Source organism: Giraffa tippelskirchi, chromosome 11, assembly GCF_054371585.1.
Source record: "Giraffa tippelskirchi isolate mGirTip1 chromosome 11, T2T-mGirTip1v1.2.pri, whole genome shotgun sequence".
In the NCBI taxonomy this organism is placed as follows: domain Eukaryota; kingdom Metazoa; phylum Chordata; class Mammalia; order Artiodactyla; family Giraffidae; genus Giraffa; species Giraffa tippelskirchi.
Window position 1 is genome coordinate 37,278,350 of NC_137285.1, and position 19,227 is coordinate 37,297,576.

The following is a 19,227-nucleotide window of genomic DNA, read 5'->3' on the forward strand; positions in this document are numbered from 1 at the left end:
CTGATGATAGACTCCTTGGCCACTGAAACTGCTCCTATCCTGCGAGGGCTGATCAGTTTGCTGAGGGACCAAAGGAAGTTCATTTCTTGTCCAGTTATTGGATTTCACTCCTTCTGAGCTCAGGCCATGTGAGCAGATGGACTCACTTGGAAATGGAAATCAGTGGTTATCTTTTGAAACAGAAGGGATTAGAGCCTTGCACGTGTGAACAACTCAAGCACCGTGCTTTCAGAATTATTAAAGACGCTCCTTGAAAGTAAGAAAGATTCCCCAGTGTTCAACAATCTTAATGTTCAATTAACTTTTATTCACTCTCTTAACAAAGTCTTACAGACATGGATGAATGGTACAAGAGGTCAACCCACTTAATATTCATTGAAAAATGCGATTATATAAAGACGATTTATTTTTTCTTCAGTAAAATACATGAGCTAATTTAAAGGAAAGAAGGAGAAAAAGTTCTCTATAAACAAATAATAAAGAATCAACTTTTCTATGCTCAATACGTTTGCCAAGCATGCACAGGATTATTTTGATAAACTGATACATTATCCTTAAATGTTATCTGAACACCAGATTCATATGTTCAAGCTCTTACTGGACATGCTATTTGAATGTTCACTTGTGTGTGTGTGTGTGTGTGTGTATGTGTGCTCATTTGCTTGAATGTTCACTTAACATGTGTCAAACTGAGTCTCTTATCTCTCTATCCCCCACACTACTCTACTTTTCTTAACATCTTTGACATTTCAGTTAATGGCAGTTCTTTACTCCTGGTTTTAAAGACCAAAACCTCAGCAGCAACCTTGATTTTTCTCTTTCTTTCTCACAGCCCATCTAAAGGTAAATTCAGTTAACTCTGCTTTCAAAATATATCAACTGTGATCACTTCTCTTTCCTTTCTATGCCATCACTCTTATGGAAGCTTCTTTTTTGCCTGGATTTTTTTCACCTTTTCACACTTTTTTGTCTACTCCCAGAACAGGAGTCATATCTGCCCTATTGAAATGTTACCCAAACCATGTCACTCTTGTCCATGCAAATCTCTAACGATTTCCAATATCACTCTGAGAATAAAGCTAAAGTCTTCAAGGGCCTAAGAAGATCTATGCCACTGGACATTCTTTCCTATTAATTTCCCACTGCTAAAACTTTAGAACAGGGTGTCTCAACTTTAATTCTACCCTCATTCTGTTATCCAATTGGTCATCTGGACTGGCACCACAGTCCTAGCCTGGACCAAAGCTCACTATTTCTCCATGGAGCTTCTTTTCCGTGCTCCCCACCCCAGCCCCATCAGATTAGCTCAGCCAATTAAAAAAAAGTTGATCCTAAGATGGAAGACCACAAACATTAGTCAATGGCCAAAGAATGAAGAAGCAGGAACCTAGTTCACAAATCAACCTCTTAACCCAATTCTGGCAGAGACACCAAATATATAGGAGGGTGAAGAGTGAAAGTCACTCAGTTGTGTCTGACTCTTTGGGACCTCATGGACTGTAGCCTGCCAGGTTCCTCTGTCCATGGAATTCTCTGGACAAGAATACTAGAGTGGGTAGCCCTTCCCTTCTCTGGGGGATCTTCTTCACCCAGGGATGGAACTTGCATTGCAGGCAGATTCCTTACCATCTAAGCCATCATGGAAGCCCACGTAGGAGGGCTAATTGAAACAAAAAGGAGGGGATTAGAAAGAGTAGAAGGAATATACATGTCATCAGAGAATAGGGGTGTGGTTTGGACTCAGAACTGATGAAGCTCTCCTTTTCAGTCCTAGTACCAAATTTCCAGATGTTGCTATAGCAATCTTCAATTGTTATGGCGCTGATGTATATGTCATTCAGCATGCTAATATATTACAGTGAACATATAATGAAGCTCAAGGTCTACTGGAAGTCAAATCTATCACCATCTTGGGCCTAGTTGTTCTAACCAATTCTTAATTTTTTTTCTCTCTGCAGCTTCCTCCTAAAACTTAATAAGAGTAACTGGTCTCTGTTTGAGGGAGAGATGGCTTTGGAGCCACAGCTTTGGCAATAATTCTGTTTGGAAAGCAGAAATCTAAATTGTCTAGAATTCTCTAGATTCTCTAGAATTTGGGATATGAATAGTGTCCATCAATTAAATGCAATTGCAGCATTTTAAAACATGGAAGCAAGGTAGAGGCCATTTTCTTTGCTCTGCATGAATACCTTTAGGAAGCTGCATTGGTAACCTCAATCTCTTTGTCTGTCCCCAGTTTGCACATATCTAGACACTGGTGATAGGATGGTGATAGTATCAATAGTAACCACCATTTTCTGCTATCGCCATCACAGCTAAGATGGTGAGTGCTTCAGCTCTTTGAATCAGTGGCAGACCACCTTGATTCTGTAAACACTTTATTCCCTGTTTTGACTATACTGTTTCCTGTGTTCAACTTCTATTGATGTACGCTCTCTTTCTCACTTAGATCTTTAGGAAATGTCATTGTCTCAGTGAGATCTTCATGGGCCACCCTCTGTAAAACATCTACTTCCACACATTTCCTATTTCCTTTCCATGATTTAATTTTTCTTTGCATTTTCCTCTTATTAGTATACAATCTATTTCACATATTTTATCTGTCTTATTTATTGCTGTCTCCCCCAAGCATGTGAGATTTATTTATAAAGGCAGGACTTTTTTTTAATGACTGTTGTATTTCCAGTGCCTAGAACAATGCCTTGTACATGGGAGATATTCTGAGAAAATTTACTGAATGAATGAGTGAATCATGTGACTCTTACTCTGTACTCTCAGAGACACCTTATATATTAATATATAAGAATATATATGTCTACACACAGTTTATATGTGCATTATTTATAAAAATCTAGGTTTCTTTAAATATGTTTTGTGTCATGGTGTGAGTGGAGTGGAATTCAGTATTTCAGCATATTTCCCTTCCTTTTTAAAGGGTTGCAAAGCAGTGCTATGTTTCAGGGTAATACTGATAAGTTGAAACAATAGCTACAAAATCTGAGAAGTATCCTGAATGGAAGAAGGAGTTCATTGTTCTGCTTTTTGACCTCAGATTCCATTTTCAATAACATGAGAAAGGCATTTTAGTTTTCCAGCTGACCCCAGATATTTGGTTGGTTTGATCAGGCCTTAAAGATTTTTATTTTTAGCTGCTTAACTGCATTAAATCTGTTTTCAGATTTTTCTGAAATGTTCTCTATAGCCTCTTTCTTCATTATATTCAGTATTAAGTAAAAGAACAAGGCAGAGGCAGAATCCATAGGCTCACTTGCCTCCTGGCAAAGAGAGAAATTAACATTATGAAATGCAGCCTGCTTCTCTCATTCTTGTCCTCAATGGCTGTTTTCAAAGGGCATGAATACTCCATTGCAAATAATTGGTGCTCCCTCCCCCAACCCCCTCAGAAACACAGACACAGACACACTCAGACATGCATACTCACAGGCCAGCACACAAAAGATGCACCCTTCCCCCAACCACTAAAAAAAAAAAAATCTAAAAGGGAAAATCAATATGTGACCTTTTCAAGCAGTGGAGACATTGAGGCTTCTATTTCTAGTATCTGATATTTAACATTCAAGCAATTCCATATTTGAGATTAGTCAGAAGAGATCAATGGCTCATTTTACTATTATCAGACTTTAGAGAAGTTGAAAGTCTCTCTCCACAGATTATTTTGGGATAAAGCATCCAAACACAGAACTGATTTTCTGTTACACAGTTGGGCTGAATTGAGGAGTTATCCCTTTCTCCTGTCATAGCAGATCAATTTGGTAATTTGAATTAAAACAAGGAATTTAATTCCCTTTAGTGCCATAGAGTTTTTCTTGTTGATATTCTGCCTCTTCCTCCCCTTTTCCCTCTTGGTTTGTTTGGTTTTTTGGATATCTTCAGAATCATCTTATATAATTTGTAGAAAAATAGAGTGAAGCCTCTGCAATCAATGAAACTGTGAAAAAGAGAGGAGGATTAAGGAATCTTAAAACTGGCATAATATTATTTTTAGCAGCAGTACATAGTTACTTAGGAACTTGTGAGTGTTACAGGACCATCACACTTTCGTAAGGACGATTTTATGCTATGAATTTTTTTTTCAAGTAGGAAAGTGATTCACGTTCAGAATAGAGGAATGTAGTTCCCTACCCCACCTCCTCTCTCTAAATACACATTCCACTGTGTTGCTTTTAGATTGCCACCAAAAAGTTCAATACATCTGCTTGTTTTGATTAGTTTATTTTCCATTTAAAAAGGCAGAGAAATTGATTTAAAGAACAAACCTTAGTCATTGATTAGAAAATTTTAGTTGGCAGAAATAGAAATCACCTAGATAAAATCATTATAAAATCAAAATAACTTCTTCTTTGTGGAATTTTCAAGCTATGGGCCCTGAAGAAATCCAGTCAATTAATTAATTAATCAAGGTGTCTTCCCATCCATTCATCCATTTATAAGTAGGCTTTTATTAAAGATTTACTAACTATCCAGTACCATGAAAGAATTGAAGTTTTATTCCAAGTGAGTCACAGTTCATTGGAGGAAATAGACACTCAGTTCCATCATGGTATAGTAAGGCATAGTAAGTAAAACAACCAAAAGATATGTGGGGACACAGAGAATGGCAGTGAAGTTAATTCAAGCTTGGGTTTTTTTTTTTGTACATTATATTGAATTTTTATTATTGTCTTTATTTAAAATTGTAAAGTCTCCCTCAAAATAAATTTCCTTTGGGAATTGTTATTCTTAAACTTCTAAAAACTTCTTTTCTTTTATAAATTGTGTCACATCCCAGCTTTAACTAAAATGCTGCTTGTATGCATAGAGAGAACAGAAGTTTTAGTCTGTTGTATATTCCTGGGAGAGTGAGTCCCTTGGACAGCAAGGAGGTCAAACCAGTCAATCCTAAAGGAAATCAACCCTGAATATTCATTGGAAAGACAAATGATAAACTGAAGCTCCAATATTTTGACCACCTGCTGCGAAGAGCCAGCTCATTGGAAAAGACCCTGATGCTGGGAAAGATTGAGGACAGAAGGAGAAGGGGGCAACAGAGGATGAGATGGTTGGATGGCATCACTGACTTGATGGACATGAGTTTGCATAAACTCTGGAAGATGGTGAAGGACTGACTGGGAAGCCTGGTGTGCTGCAATCCATGGGGTCACAAAGAGTCAAACATGACTTAGTGACTGAACAATAGCAAATGACATATTCCCGAGAAGGATTGAAATGAGGCTAAATAAGAGTGTTACTCTTTAGCATTGATTTCTTCAGAATATGTAGTTTGATAAAAATTTGAAGCTGGTTGTCTGTTACAATACAGCAATGACCATAGTTTCATTGTTTTTGAGCCCAAGTTCCTGTGCCTGGTGCACAGGGAGGCCAAACAAACTGAAAGGTCAGAGTTCAGAGCAGAAAAAGGTTTATTGCAGAGCTGGCCAGGGAGGATTGGGGCAGTTCATGCTCAAAGGACTTGAATTCCCCCCTGGGTTTCAGGGAAGCAATTTTTAAAGGCAAGGTGAGAGAGGGGAGTTGCAGGGTGAGTGATCAACTTGTGCGTAATTCTCTGATTAGTTAATGGTGATGTAACAGGGTATTGTCACAGGAGTTAACATTATCAATCCTCAAGCTCCAGTAGGTCTAGGGACAAGTGCTCATGGTCATCAAGTAGTTAGCTTTCATTTGGTGGAGGTTTTAGCATCTATAAAGCAACTGAGGAAATGTGCATCAGATGCTGTTATGCAGGTATTTCAGAGAGGAACAAAAGATTCTGTGATTGCCATTTGGCTGATTTACTGTTTAAATTTGCCAGTTGTCCTACAGTTTGGGGCCAGTTGTTCTGGCCCCAAATTGCTTTTCAGTCCCTTCATGTTTGCATCTTTCAATCATCAATGTTTGAGACAGGAATATATAGCAAAGGCTGTAGCTTTGCTATAAATAGGTGGCTTGCCGAGGACATGGGGAGATCTTTCCCAGGAAGTCTCTATAGGGTCCTACTAAGTTTCATGAGACAATTGTTTCAACAATTAGGAAACCATCAAAAGTATATAATTATAAACAAGCTCTTTGACATAAAAGCATTCTTAATATGCCCATGCTGAAGACATATTCTAAAAGCTTTATTATTAATATTATTTTAATCAACATTTGCATTGTAGCAATATAATGTGATTCACTGATACAATTCAAGTAAATTGATGTCCTGCAAATATGCTATTTCAGGGAACTGAGGATATGCTTCTTAATTTTCCTTATTCACAATTATGAAACTTTGGACATTTCTTCAAACCACACTTGTGGAACATTTAGAATTAATGTTGAAGTTATTCATATTTCTCTTCTTTGTCAATTATGTAATATTTGCTAAATATACATAAGTTGTAAAACATAATAGAAAATTTAGGAAACTTCTATCTACTTACTCTTCTAAATTTTATGTTAATTATTTTATTGCTTTATAAGATTCTATCAAGTATGTATAACTATTAGAATAACATATTATTTGATTTTGATTGAATTTTATATTTGTAAAAGTTGTATACTGTATTCTACATTTTCAATCAATATTATATTCCTGAGATTCATTAATGCAGTTAATTAGTTTTCATTGCCATATATTTTATTGGTTAAATAAGCCACAAATTTTATCCATTTTCCTGTGATTGATATTTAGGGATAGTTTCATTTAGAAGAACATATATCATGCACAATGCTGTTGTGAATATTTCTGTATTTATTTCCAGTAGCATATACGTGGGAATTCCTGTAGATTATGAACACAAAAGGAAATTTCTAGATCATATGTAGTGTTCATGTTTAACTTGAAAATTATTTTTCAAAGATACTGAGACAGGAGATAGATGGGCCCGAGGCTGAGCAGCTGGAATCTGTCACCTGTGGACAGATACCCCAAGATAAATATAATGGCAGGAGCAAGGAGGAGCAAGGAGGAACTTCCTGCTTTGACAGAAGATAAAGAGACTACATATTTCTCATTCTCAATGTCAAGGAGATCTTCCAAACTACACATGCACAGAAAGGTTCATTGGAGGTCAGGGAAGGGAGGGGGCAACAGGCCATAATATATGCTTCTTCCCAGAAACCCTTGTGCTAGAATCCATCTTGGCTAAAAGATGTGCAGGCACACAGGGGAGGACCCTGAGTTAAATCGCATATGGACTAAGAGTCAGCCAAAGCGAGATGACTGGCCAGAGGAAACCTGGAAGAACTGCCCCGTGTAAGTGATTTAAACTATCCTAAGGTGTGGTTCTGTCTCTGAGCCCACCCAGGTGTGTCTATTCCACCCGTGTGTGTCTACCCACAAAAACATTTTTCCTCCTAATTAACACTTCACTTATTTCACTACTTGCCATCTATTTGTTGAAATTCCTTTCTTCAAAGTGGACGAGTTGGGTCCCTGTCACTGGCCATTGGCCCTCAGGGTCTAGTGGTTAGGATTTTGTGCTCTCACTGCTGTGGCCTGGCTTCAGTCTCTGGTTGGGAAACTGAGGTCCTGCTTCAAGCCACTGCAGGCCAAGGCCTCTTGAGATCAATATTGTATTCATTTACAATGCTGCCACAATGTATGACACTTCTCAATGAACATACATTTTTGCCATTGTTTAATATAGTCAAATTTCGTAATTTTTGTCAGTATTTTTTGTTTGGAAGGGCACAGGGAAATATTTTTAATCAAAATCATAAAATAGGTAGATGATAGCTACCAACAATGAACAGAGAATTTCTTTATATATCAATACTGTAATTAATTTGAAAACATGCTTTTAATAAGTGGTTATTCTCTCTCAGCAAATGTTTACAAGCACTTGAAATGAGAAATATTTCAAACTTCATAAAACATGAAATTTTTGAAAACTGTGAAGAATTTGATGCAAAAACTAAAAAATATGATTTCACTAAATGCATATTTTTTCCTCATTATGAATTGGACGATATAGTGAAAGCAAATTAATAGAAGTGCAATTTTCTAAAAGTTAATCTGCAATACTGTTGTTTCTAACTTAATGAGAATTCTCATCATCAACTAGATTATATTATGTAAACATTACATCTGTTTTGTAAAGGCAGATTAACTAGTGTTTTTTCCATTGACAATTGAGAAAATTGGATACTTCTGGCTTTGTCTTCTTAAATCCATAGGTGAATTCATAAACGTCACCTGTTTTATAGAAAATACAAAATTAAAGTAAGGAGATCAGTCCTGGGTGTTCATTGGAAGGACTGATGTTGAAGCTGAAACTCCAATACCTTGGCCACCTCATGCGAAGAGTTGACTCACTGGAAAAGACCTTGATGCTGAGAAGGATTGGGGGCAGGAGGAGAAGGGGATGACAGAGGATGAGATGGCTGGATGGCATCACCGACTTGACGTACATGAGTTTGGGTAAACTCCGGGAGTTGGTGATGGACAGGGAGACCTGGTGTGCTGCGATTCATGGGGTCACAAAGAGTCGGACACGACTGAGCGACTGAACTGAACTGAACTGATACATACTTCGAATTTTATTATCTTTAAATGTCATTCCTTTCTATTCCTATTGTAAATCTGTACCTCTGAATTAATTAATCTTATCCATATTGGTAAGGAATTCAGAATGGAAAAAATACTTCAATAAGACAGGAATAAATGTTTGCTTCTAATAGCAGAATATAGTGGTTACTATTACAAGAAAAGTCCTCAAAGCCTTTCATAGAAATATCCCATTGCATTGAATATGCCAATAATTTACCCTCAACAAAAACAATTTTTTGTTCTTTTAATATCTATATGCATTCTGGAAATAATATTTTGCCTTTCTATTTATAGATAAAAAAGTTCTGTGCAAAGACCAAGGATTTCTAATATAAAAAAGTAATCATTTGAAAATACACAGGTTCAATTATACCAACATATGCAGATAAGGAGCATAGATGTGTTTGAGACACTAAAATCAAGCTACTTGCATTTCCTGCGTAACATCCCAAAGTTTGGGCTTCCCTTGTGGCTCAGCTGGTAAAGGATCCGCCTGCAATGCTGGAGACCTGGGTTCGATCCCTGGGTTGGGAAGATCTCCTGGAGAAGGGAAAGGCTACCCACTCCATTATTCTGGCCTGGAGAATCCCGTGGATTGTATCGTCCATGGGGGCACAAAGAATTGGACATGACTGAGTGGCTTTCACTTTCACTTTCATCCCCCAGTTTATTGAGGAGACCCTCTTTCCACAACTGGCTCAGAATATTTCTATGAGAATATCTCTACCCCAAGTGCCATTGAACTTTTTTTACTTTCTATTTTGTACTTGGGTATAGTTGACTGGGTCTTCCCTGATGGCTGAGCAGTAAATAATCTCCCTGCAATACAAGTGATGCAGATTCGATCCTTGGGTCAGGAAGATCCCATGACAAAGGAAATGTCAACCCACTCCAGTATTCTTCCCTGGGAAATCCCATGGACATAGGAGCCTGGCAGGCTATAGTCCATGGGGTCGCAAGACAATGTTGCAAAAGCTCCAGGTGAACAGGAAAAGGACTCAGCCATACTATATATGTATCTATTCTCCTCCAATCTTTTTTTTTAAGTCTGAGAAAATGAAATAACTCTTATACACTTTTCAAATGCAAAAATATTTATTATTATGTCAAAAACAGAAAAAGAATTTTTTCCATGAGTTACTTCATAAATAAATGAACAGTGATTATATTTCTCAAAGGTTCACAAAGTCACCACCATTGTGGATCCTCACCTGGGCCAAAACAAAGAGAAGAGCCATATAATTTTCCTGTAATAATAAGCCCCTGGAAACCAGTCCATGAAATTGAAGCCAAAGAAGATTTCTTTTATTAGATTGCTAGATAACTATGTAAGTCTCTGCATTTATACTTATGGGAAATTTGCCTTCTAAAATAAAGCAAGATAAATGGCAGCAACACAAAAATTTACGTAATTTTCTTGGTGAAAAGTATCTATGTTTTACGGTTTATTCTTGGTATACAAATAAATATAAAATGGAATCTTTTAATGTCTGGATGTGTTCCCCCGCTGATTGATTGTATCTGTACCACTCAGATGGTTTATGCTGTATCCATGTGGCTTTGAGAGTACCTCATAAGCATTTGCTAAAATTTGTGTTAATCGTGATCTTAGACAAAGAAATAAAGATTCTGGGAAGGTTTTTCTTGGTAGTCATTTTTATTTTTCAAATATTGTCAAACCTTAAAGTCATAAAAATGAATCTGTTTCATAGCATTCTGATGTGGTTATCATTCCAATATCATTCCATCTAAAACAACTAGTGAATATTAAAATGAACCATGCTTAGATTTAATAATTAAACACAAAGCAATTCCTTCAGTCTTGGATTACTTTGTTGTGAAAAATGTAAGAATGATATATAAGAGTCACTAAAGTTTTTGACATCTTAAAAAATGCCTGGTAAATACTTCAAGATTCTTAAGCCCTTTCAAAGAATTTTGTTAATTTTATTAAATGCAAAGTTTTAAAAGGACTGTTGGTTTTCACTTAAAATCTTTTCATCAGATGCAGACAAGACAGATACTGAACTATACTTTTTTAAAAAGTTTTTAGCATCAGTCATGTGCCATACAGGTAAAACATGCTGCTTGATTTTTGTTCTGAACAACCACCATATTAACTCATTAAGTTATTAAAATCTAGGAATGACTATTTTTCACATTCTAAATGTGTCACTTATGAATTCATGGTCTTTGAAAAATTAATGGGCAATCTGGAAATTGGGATTAGCTCACAGAGAGGCAGTGAGCACCACACCTAACAGCCTGACGCTGAGTTGAATTTCATAGACTTAATAACCAAATACTTTTTTAGCAAAGTTAATAGTTAACAACTGGCACCAGGATTCTATTTATAAAGGCACAGACTTCCTGAAGGAAATATGTTGATGGTCCAACTAGATATTGAAAGATAGATGCAAAAGCTGAATATAGAAAGAAAAAACAGAGTAAAGCAATTGCTAAATTGTTACATAGAACAAAGTACAAAGAATCTGGTTTAAGGAAAAATAAAAGGGGACACAGAACATTTTTCTAAAATTTGTTTTTGTTTTTTTGGCTTCACAGCATGGCATGTGGAGTCTTTGTCCCCCAACCAGGAATTGAACCTATGCTCCTTTACTGGAAGCATGGAGTCTTAACCACTGGACTGCCATGGAAGTCCTGGAATACAGAACTTTAAGTCAATGGCACTACATAGACACACAAAAATATCCTTCTTTATTGGGAAGGAGTAAGCGAATGAGGAGGTAGAGAAGGACTAGAAGTTGCTCTCTTAGAAATCTGCTATGGAAATCTAAGGACGTGGGAGCTGGGGCCCCATTAATAACTATACACTTTTCATCAGAATCCCAAAAAAGAATTTGGAGGGATATGAGTCTTCCCCACCCTAGGATGGTGTTCAACTCAGTTTCTTTTAGCTCTCAAAGCAGAGGGTACTGCAGCTGATATTTGCATTACATTTGTCAAGCCATGTCTCCTTTCTAAGGAATGGCCTACTGTTTGTCAGGTTGGATCATATTACTTTGGACAATTAAAATTCTAAGCCTAAATTACGGTTAGGACCATAATTACATCTCTCACATACTTCTTTATCACTGGGTATCTGTTTCTTTCAAAAGAAAGCAATCTATCATTTTAGATTACCGTTGTCTACCATAAGCAATAATACCTAATGGCCTCAAGAAGCACTTACTGTGAAAATAATTGTTCAATGAAATGATCGTTGAATACCAGAAGATCCTTACTCCACCCTCAAATGGCCCTATTTTTACCATTAACATTATTACCACATGATTTGAATAGCAAGCCATAATCTGTTACAGTAAAATATAGCCTCATAGCTTCTACCATGAGCAGTAGTTTACATATGATATCTAGTAAGGGAAGAAACAATTTAAACAGGGAAGGAAATATACTTCAGAATGTAAAATTATCAATGTGGGTTCATATGTGTATGTATGTGATACTGTAGCAATTTGGGGCTCTTTCTGTTTTAAATATTCTGAAATCACATTTCTATACTTAAAAACAGTCCTCTCTCATCAGATAAAATTATCTCCAAGACTGTCCTAAATTAGAACAGAAGCAGATGTAATGGGATGGATCTCATCTCTAAAGCTGCCGACAGTGGAAATTAATCTCAAAGTTTTCCTTCTGTCTCCCTTCGTGTGAAAGTGCATATCATCATCTGCCATCAAGGGCACACAGACACTGCAGCCCCCAATGCATGCAATGAGTGTCACCAGATTCATTTCTCAGGCCCATGACACAGCAAACTGTTCACCTGGGAAGGCATGTGTCTGGCCATTTCAGGGATCGTGTGAGCACAGCTAAGGAATTGTTAGTCCCCCACTCTTCTTGCCTTCCCATATACCCCCATTCACTGATACAGCTCAGGGCATAGGTGGAGTGAAATTGTCATAAAGAATGACAGGTGACTTTTTCTCCTTTCAAGGCAAATTTGAGCAGTTGAATTTTAGAGGAAATAAGCATTGAAAGAAAAGTGTACAGCAAGTTTATGTGATGCCTGTGAACGCTGTGCTTCACTGAATGTAACCACTCCTCCTTTTCCTGAGTACCCATCTCCCCAAACACACACACACAAATACACAAAGGTTCTTTTTTCCAAGGAACGGCCCTTACTTCTGGCATCTATGGGCTTCCCTTGTGGCTCAGCTGGTAAAGAATCCGCCTGCAATGCGGGAGATCTGGGTTTGATCCCTGGTTTGGGAAGATCCCCTGGAGAAGTGAACAGCTACCCACTCCAGTATTCTGGCCTGTATAGTCCATGGGGCCGCAAAGAGTACAACACGACTGAGCGACTTTCACTGGCATCTATGCTCTTGTTTTAATTGCATGTAATTTTGTGTGGAGATTTAGTCTTTATAATTAGTGACAGGAATAATTGCTAATGAGGCAAAACTCAAGTAAAAGCTCCAGATAATTCACCCTGTATAACAGATTCTGCTTGCAAGCAGCTGCTTCATTTTGCTCCATTCAAATCGCCAATTAGTTCGGAGGCGCTCTTCAACACCGTGTATGCAAAAGTTGTTCATTTCTCAAACTGCCTTCTTGATCCTTTTTTTCACCTTATTTAAACAAAAGATGTCAAACACACTGAAATAATAGGACAACGAATGCTTATTTAATCTTGCTCTCCTAACTTAACAAGTCAACATTTTGCCATATCTTGTTGAATAAAATGCTGCAGGTAAAAGTTGAATCCTCTCCGTGCCCTTCACTGATCCTCTTTCTCTCACCAAATAAATCATTGTCCTCAAGTTGGTATCTTTCCTACTCGTATGTTTATGTTTGTATTATCTGTGTCAGAAATAACATTGCACTTTTTTTTCTTAAAATTTCATAATTTTATCATACTATTCATATAGTTTTGCAATTTGCTTTTTACATTTAATATTGCTTTTTAAAAAAATTACTCTGGCTAAGTGATGTTGCTTTAATTTATTTATTTTAACTGCTATACAATACCCTACCACATGAATATAATACAATTTGTCCACTTTCATATTAAGAAGCACTAAGATTTTTTCTATTATAAACAATGCTGCAGTGAAGATTGGTACATACCTGCTTTCACACATATGTGCATTTCTTTAGGGCATATAACTGGGGATAGAATTGCTCCATTACAGGTGAACTGCTTCTTCACATTTACTAGACATTTAGTGTGTGAAACTGATCCCTAAAGCAGTTGTACCAGTTTTCACTCCCACCAGCCAGTGTGAGAATTCACTTGAAATGCTGTATTCTCAGACTCTTTAAATCTTTTTGTATCTGATGGGAATACAACACTATTTCATGTGGTTTTGATTTGTATAACTATAGTCACAACTGAGGTTTTTCATATTTATTAGCTGGTCTCTGAATTGTCTGTCCATATTATCTGTTTGTCTTTCTATCAGATTAGTTGCCATTTTTCTTTGGCTTATAGGAATTCTTAACATATTCTCTATCCTCTCCCTTTGTTTACTTTTGTCCCAGGACACATTGGTAGGACACAACTGTAAATTAATCTAAATGTGAATGACATCCACTGACCCCATCAACCAAAGGCAAATATCCTCTAAACTTAAAACTTACCAAGGAAGCCTTGGTAAACTGAAACTAAAATCTACCCTTCCTGTTACATACATCGGCATAGTCTCCACTTTGTTTTCTAAGGTTTGATATTTCACAAAATGATTGCTTCTGACAAAATCATTTTTTTATACTGGGCAAAACCTGAGAAGCTAGTTTATTTCCACAATCACAAATCATTACTGAAAGTAAAACAGTGACAAAACATCTCTGTCTTCTAAGTTCAAGTGAAAATTCAGATCTCTGAAATATGAATTGCAATCAGAATTTAATATTCATTATGGTACATGTCGTATGTATGTATACAATTTAGATTTTGTTTACCAATCTACAGTAAGCCAGTAAACCGTCTTCCTTTTTATTCAGAACCTGCTATATAATTTGCAGGGCCCACTGCAAAATGAAAATGTTCAAAATCTGTGAGAATTTCAATACAGAGACAGCAGAGCCTTTCTGAGCACAAACCCTGTGTGCTGTACACATCACAAGAACTTGAACCTGGTCTTGCCTACACTAGTGTTTAGATTAGGCCTTTTGTACCTTATATCATTTTACCTATTATCTTATGCTAAACATATTTTTCTTTATTATACAATTGTTTTTTGTATGTTTGAAAGGCCAAACTCAACCTTTAATTAGAAAATTCTTTTCAACCAATTTAGGTAAACTGAATAATAAAATATATCCGCTGTTTTGAGGATATTTATGACTGAAAATAAAAACAGAAATGAAAATCACACAATGCTGATGTTTATCAAGTGAGTAATTAGAAAGCACTGCCTTTGTGATGATGACAGTGAGATAGTTTTGATAAAACTCATCCAAGTTTTTAATATGAGATAAGTAATTAAAGTTCAAGAGAACACTCACAATGCCACATTCCTAAGAACAACCAGTAAAACCTGCTTAACTGAAGGGCAGACAATGACCAAACACAGTTGACACTGAAACTAATGAAACACTGATGATAATTGAGGAGAAGGACTGCTACAGGCAAAAACATCAATTCTTCAGTGCTTAGCTTTCTATATAGTCCAACTCTCACATCTATACATGACTAGTGGAAAAACCACAGCTTTGACTAGATGGACATTTGTCAGCAAAGTAAAATGTTTCTGCATTTTAATATGCTGTTTAGGTTGGTCATAGCTTTTCTTCCAAGGAGCAAGTATCTTTTAATTTCATGGCTGCAGTCACCATCTGCAGTGATTTTGGAGCCCAAGAAAATAAAGTCGATCACTGTTTCCATTGTTTCCCCATCTATTTGCCCTGAAGTGATGGGACCGGATGCCATGATCTTCGTTTTTTGCATGTTGAGTTTTAAGCCAGCTTTTTCTTCACCTCCTTTTTCACTTTCATCAAGAGGCTCTTTAGTTCCTCTTCACTTTCTGAAATAAGGGTGGTATCATCTGCATATCTGAGGTTAAATGATATTCTCCCAGCAATCTTGATTCCAGCTTGTGCTTCATCCACCCTGGCATAGAGTAATTTAGCATTTGCTGAAAGTCAAAGATCTAAGCTGTTAGTTGTTTGCCAAAAGTCAAAGATCTAACCCTCTACTGCAAGTACTAGCATGGCCAGGAACTAACTTCAGACTTCCTTAAATTCTGCCTGAAATTAGGCATATGCAAAGTTCTTTGTAAAATTTCCACTTGAGCACTGGAACAACAGTGTTAAGACAAAATAAAGCATCCATTGTATATATCCTCTATCATTATATTTCTAGATAGCTAATGAGCTTTCACTTTAGATATTTAATTTGCTTTGAAATTATAAGCATTTGACCAGAACTATTTTAAAAATGTGCAGCACACTACGTAACTTCTTAAACAGAATATTTACATCTACTCAATATAATTGAGTAGATGTCTTCACTATGAGGGTTACTGGACTATGTAACACTATACCTACATGAGTCACCCAAATGAGAGAATGTGGGTGAAGGGTTGTCATCTCCTGGTCTTTGACATAAGTTTGGAAAATCTGACCGAGTTGTACTTTTTCTCTGTCATCTCTTCATGCTACACTTTTGGTTGAAAAGAATGATACTATCCCATGAAAAATGGCACAGGCAGTTTTCTAGTTCTTTTGATTCATCTTCTACCTTATTATCTATTTTCTTCTCCTTCCTTATCACTGTTAAATTGTCATCTGTCACTTCCTTCTACTGCATGTCTGTCAATAGTAAACTATTTCCCTACTTCAGTTTTCAACATCGGTATTTTCCCTTTAGAACTCAAATACTTGTATTTTTAAGCTGTTAGAGTAAAAGAAAATATATGTTCAGTGACAATCTGAGGGCTTCTTTTGTGAATAATACAAAACATTTTTTTAGTTCTCAATATTTTATTCATTAAAAATGTTAATACCATGCTTATTTTTAGTTTAGAATATCACAGTAACTTTTACATTCTAAATGATGCAATTAAGAGAATTGAAACATTTGGAATTCTCCTCTTCAATATTTTGAGCATAAAAAAAATGCAGTATAGATTTGACCATGTTACTGCTACTGCTACTGCTAAGTCACCTCAGTCGTGTCCGACTCTGTGCGACCCCATAGATGGCAGCCCACCAGGCTCCCCCATCCCTTGGATTCTCCAGGCAAGAACACTGGAGTGGGTTGCCATTTCCTTCTCCAATGCATGAAAGTAAAAAGTGAAAGTGAAGTCGCTCAGTCGTGTCCGACTCTTAGCGACCCCATGGACTGCAGCCTACCAGGCTCCTCCTTCCATGGGATTTTCCAGGCAAGAGTACTGGAGTGGGGTGCCATTGCCTTGACCATGTTACTAGAATGCAAAAAACAAAGAATATTTCAATCAATTGCAAATTAAATAGACTATCTGTCAAAATGTGCATAAAATAGTTTACATCTTTTAATGGTTTGCACATTATTGTACATCATAGTGTATTAAAATACACAAATTGTCTATATGTAGTTCTATTATATTATAGACTACATTATATATAATTTATATGAAATAATTTATACTATAAATTATAAATAGCTTATATAGTTAACTAGTGTTAGTTGCTCAGTCGTGCCTAGCTCTTTGTAACCCTGTGGACTGTAGCTCACCAGGCTTCTCTCTCCAAGGGATTCTCCAGGCAAGAATACTAGAGTAGGTAGCCATTCCTTTCTCCAGGGGATCTTCCCAACCCAGGGATCAAACCCAGGTCTCCTGCATTGCTGGCAGATTCTTTACCATTTGAGACACCAGGGAAAGCCCTATATAGTAAGTAGTTCACATATTTAGTAAATAGTTCACATATTTCTTTATAGTAAGTAGCTCACAAAATTGTTTATATATTACAATACTATACATTTATTATGTATTTCTATATAATTATAACATAATTATATATTTTGTTATAGATTTTATATTACTATTACCTAATTTTTATATTATGATACATAATTAGATATTCTAAAGAGACACTTGCTTTAGCTCATAGTATTCTTGGTGTATTTTTTGGAATGAATACAGTGACAGCTTACAACTCCTATAAAACATCTGAAATATCTCAAGCAGATAGTCAGCTGTGTTTGAGAAAACTTTTCCTGATTTTGTCAGTGTTCTTTTTGCAGTATTGGCATAGCCACAATATAAGATGGAGAATTCCTAACAATGTTTTAATATGTTAGGTTTTAAAATGACTTTCTATCTTATTTTTGTCTCTAATTTAGTTTAAATAAAACTTTAAATTATCTATATAGTCTTATTATAGATAACCTTTTTTCAAAGAAAGAATTGAAGCTTATTACATTTCATACTCATATGTCCTGAACATATCACTTGCTTTCCTTTCTTTGTGAAGAAGCATGAATGGAATACAAAGAGATTCAGTGTCAGACATAACTGAGATTAATGCCAGCTTCATTATTTTAAAAAGATATGGCTCTATTATGAAGCTATGGCTCTATTATGAAGCCTTGAGAAATATGTTTGTTCAAATGCAGTGTCTGCTTTCCTAGTTTAGTTACTGTTCTTAAGGAATTAGCTTCAAATGTTAATATCTAATGTATTCTGTTACCCTCTGTATCAAGCAGATTTATTTTTTCTCCTGTATGAGTTTGCTTAAACCCAATATCAAAGTCCCAAACACTGTTCCATAAACAAGAAGATATTTATTCTCTAATGAAAACTTACTTCAATAATAATAATAATAATCATATGGGCATCAAGCAATGGAGAAAGAAAAAATGGAGGCTAGTGAAAATATAGCTGGTGGATATATGGTCCACGATCACTGTCGTGATGAGAACAAGCTTCTATTTTGATCAATTTTACTTTTTCTATAGTGTTGGGAGACAGTTTTCCATGGGTCACTCAGTCTTTTGTTGTTGCTTAATGTGCCAAAAATTCAGAGTCTTGTGTCATTTTTCAGGATTGTCTTTTCCTCGAGTACCACTGAGGGATGAGGTGTATCTCCCATTGGGACAAAGAGAAGGCTCAGCCCATAAAATAACTAGATTTCCCCAATCTCAGAGTTCTTCTATAATGAGATCCACTCTGTTACGTTTATCATCTGCCCCGCTTCACCCTCAGGAGACTTGGGAGTAAGAGAAACTGAAGCAAATCTGCTGATGTTCACGCACCTGGCTGTGTTACGAGTTAACACGTCTTTGTCTCTGACCCAGGAGTCCTGTGTCTTCTACCAGCAAACAGTAGCAGACTCCCTTTTAGTCATAAGGATAAGTTAAGATTAAATTTCAGAAATGCAAGTTTTCATGATGTGGATGGGTTCGTGAATAAGACGGCTTTTGGGGAGAGCAAGTGGAAGGAAGGCTCAGAGTTAGGAGAGACCCTGAGATCTGGGAACGTGCTGTGCTGGGTTGTGCTTAGTCACTCAGTCGTGTCTGACTCTCTGTGACCCCCGTGGATTGCAGCCCTCCAGGCTCCTCTGTCCATGGGATTCTCCAGGAAAGAATACGCAGGTGGGTTGCCAGGCCCTCCTCCAGGGGATCTTCTTAACCCAGAGATCAAACCCAGCTTTCCCGCAATTGAAGTGGATTTTTTTACCTACTGAGTCACCAGGGAAGTCCCAGATCTGAGAATGCATTCACCCAAATAGTGGGCAAGAGAGAAGCTGGTAGT

At 36.7% G+C, this 19,227-nt stretch overlaps 1 long non-coding RNA gene across 1 annotated transcript in view; it reads right to left on the reverse strand.

Annotated features, from left to right (window-relative positions):
- Window positions 1-14,251: 14,251 nt before the first annotated feature.
- LOC145525358 (uncharacterized) overlaps window positions 14,252-19,227 on the reverse strand; it is a 41,312-nt gene continuing 36,336 nt past the window's right edge. Inside the window, exons 2-5 of the long non-coding RNA XR_014068131.1 lie at window positions 18,729-18,809; window positions 17,208-17,357; window positions 16,847-16,917; window positions 14,252-15,627 (exon numbers count right to left, since the gene is read on the reverse strand). This is a non-coding gene — a long non-coding RNA (uncharacterized LOC145525358). The remainder of the gene's footprint in view (window positions 15,628-16,846; window positions 16,918-17,207; window positions 17,358-18,728; window positions 18,810-19,227) is intronic.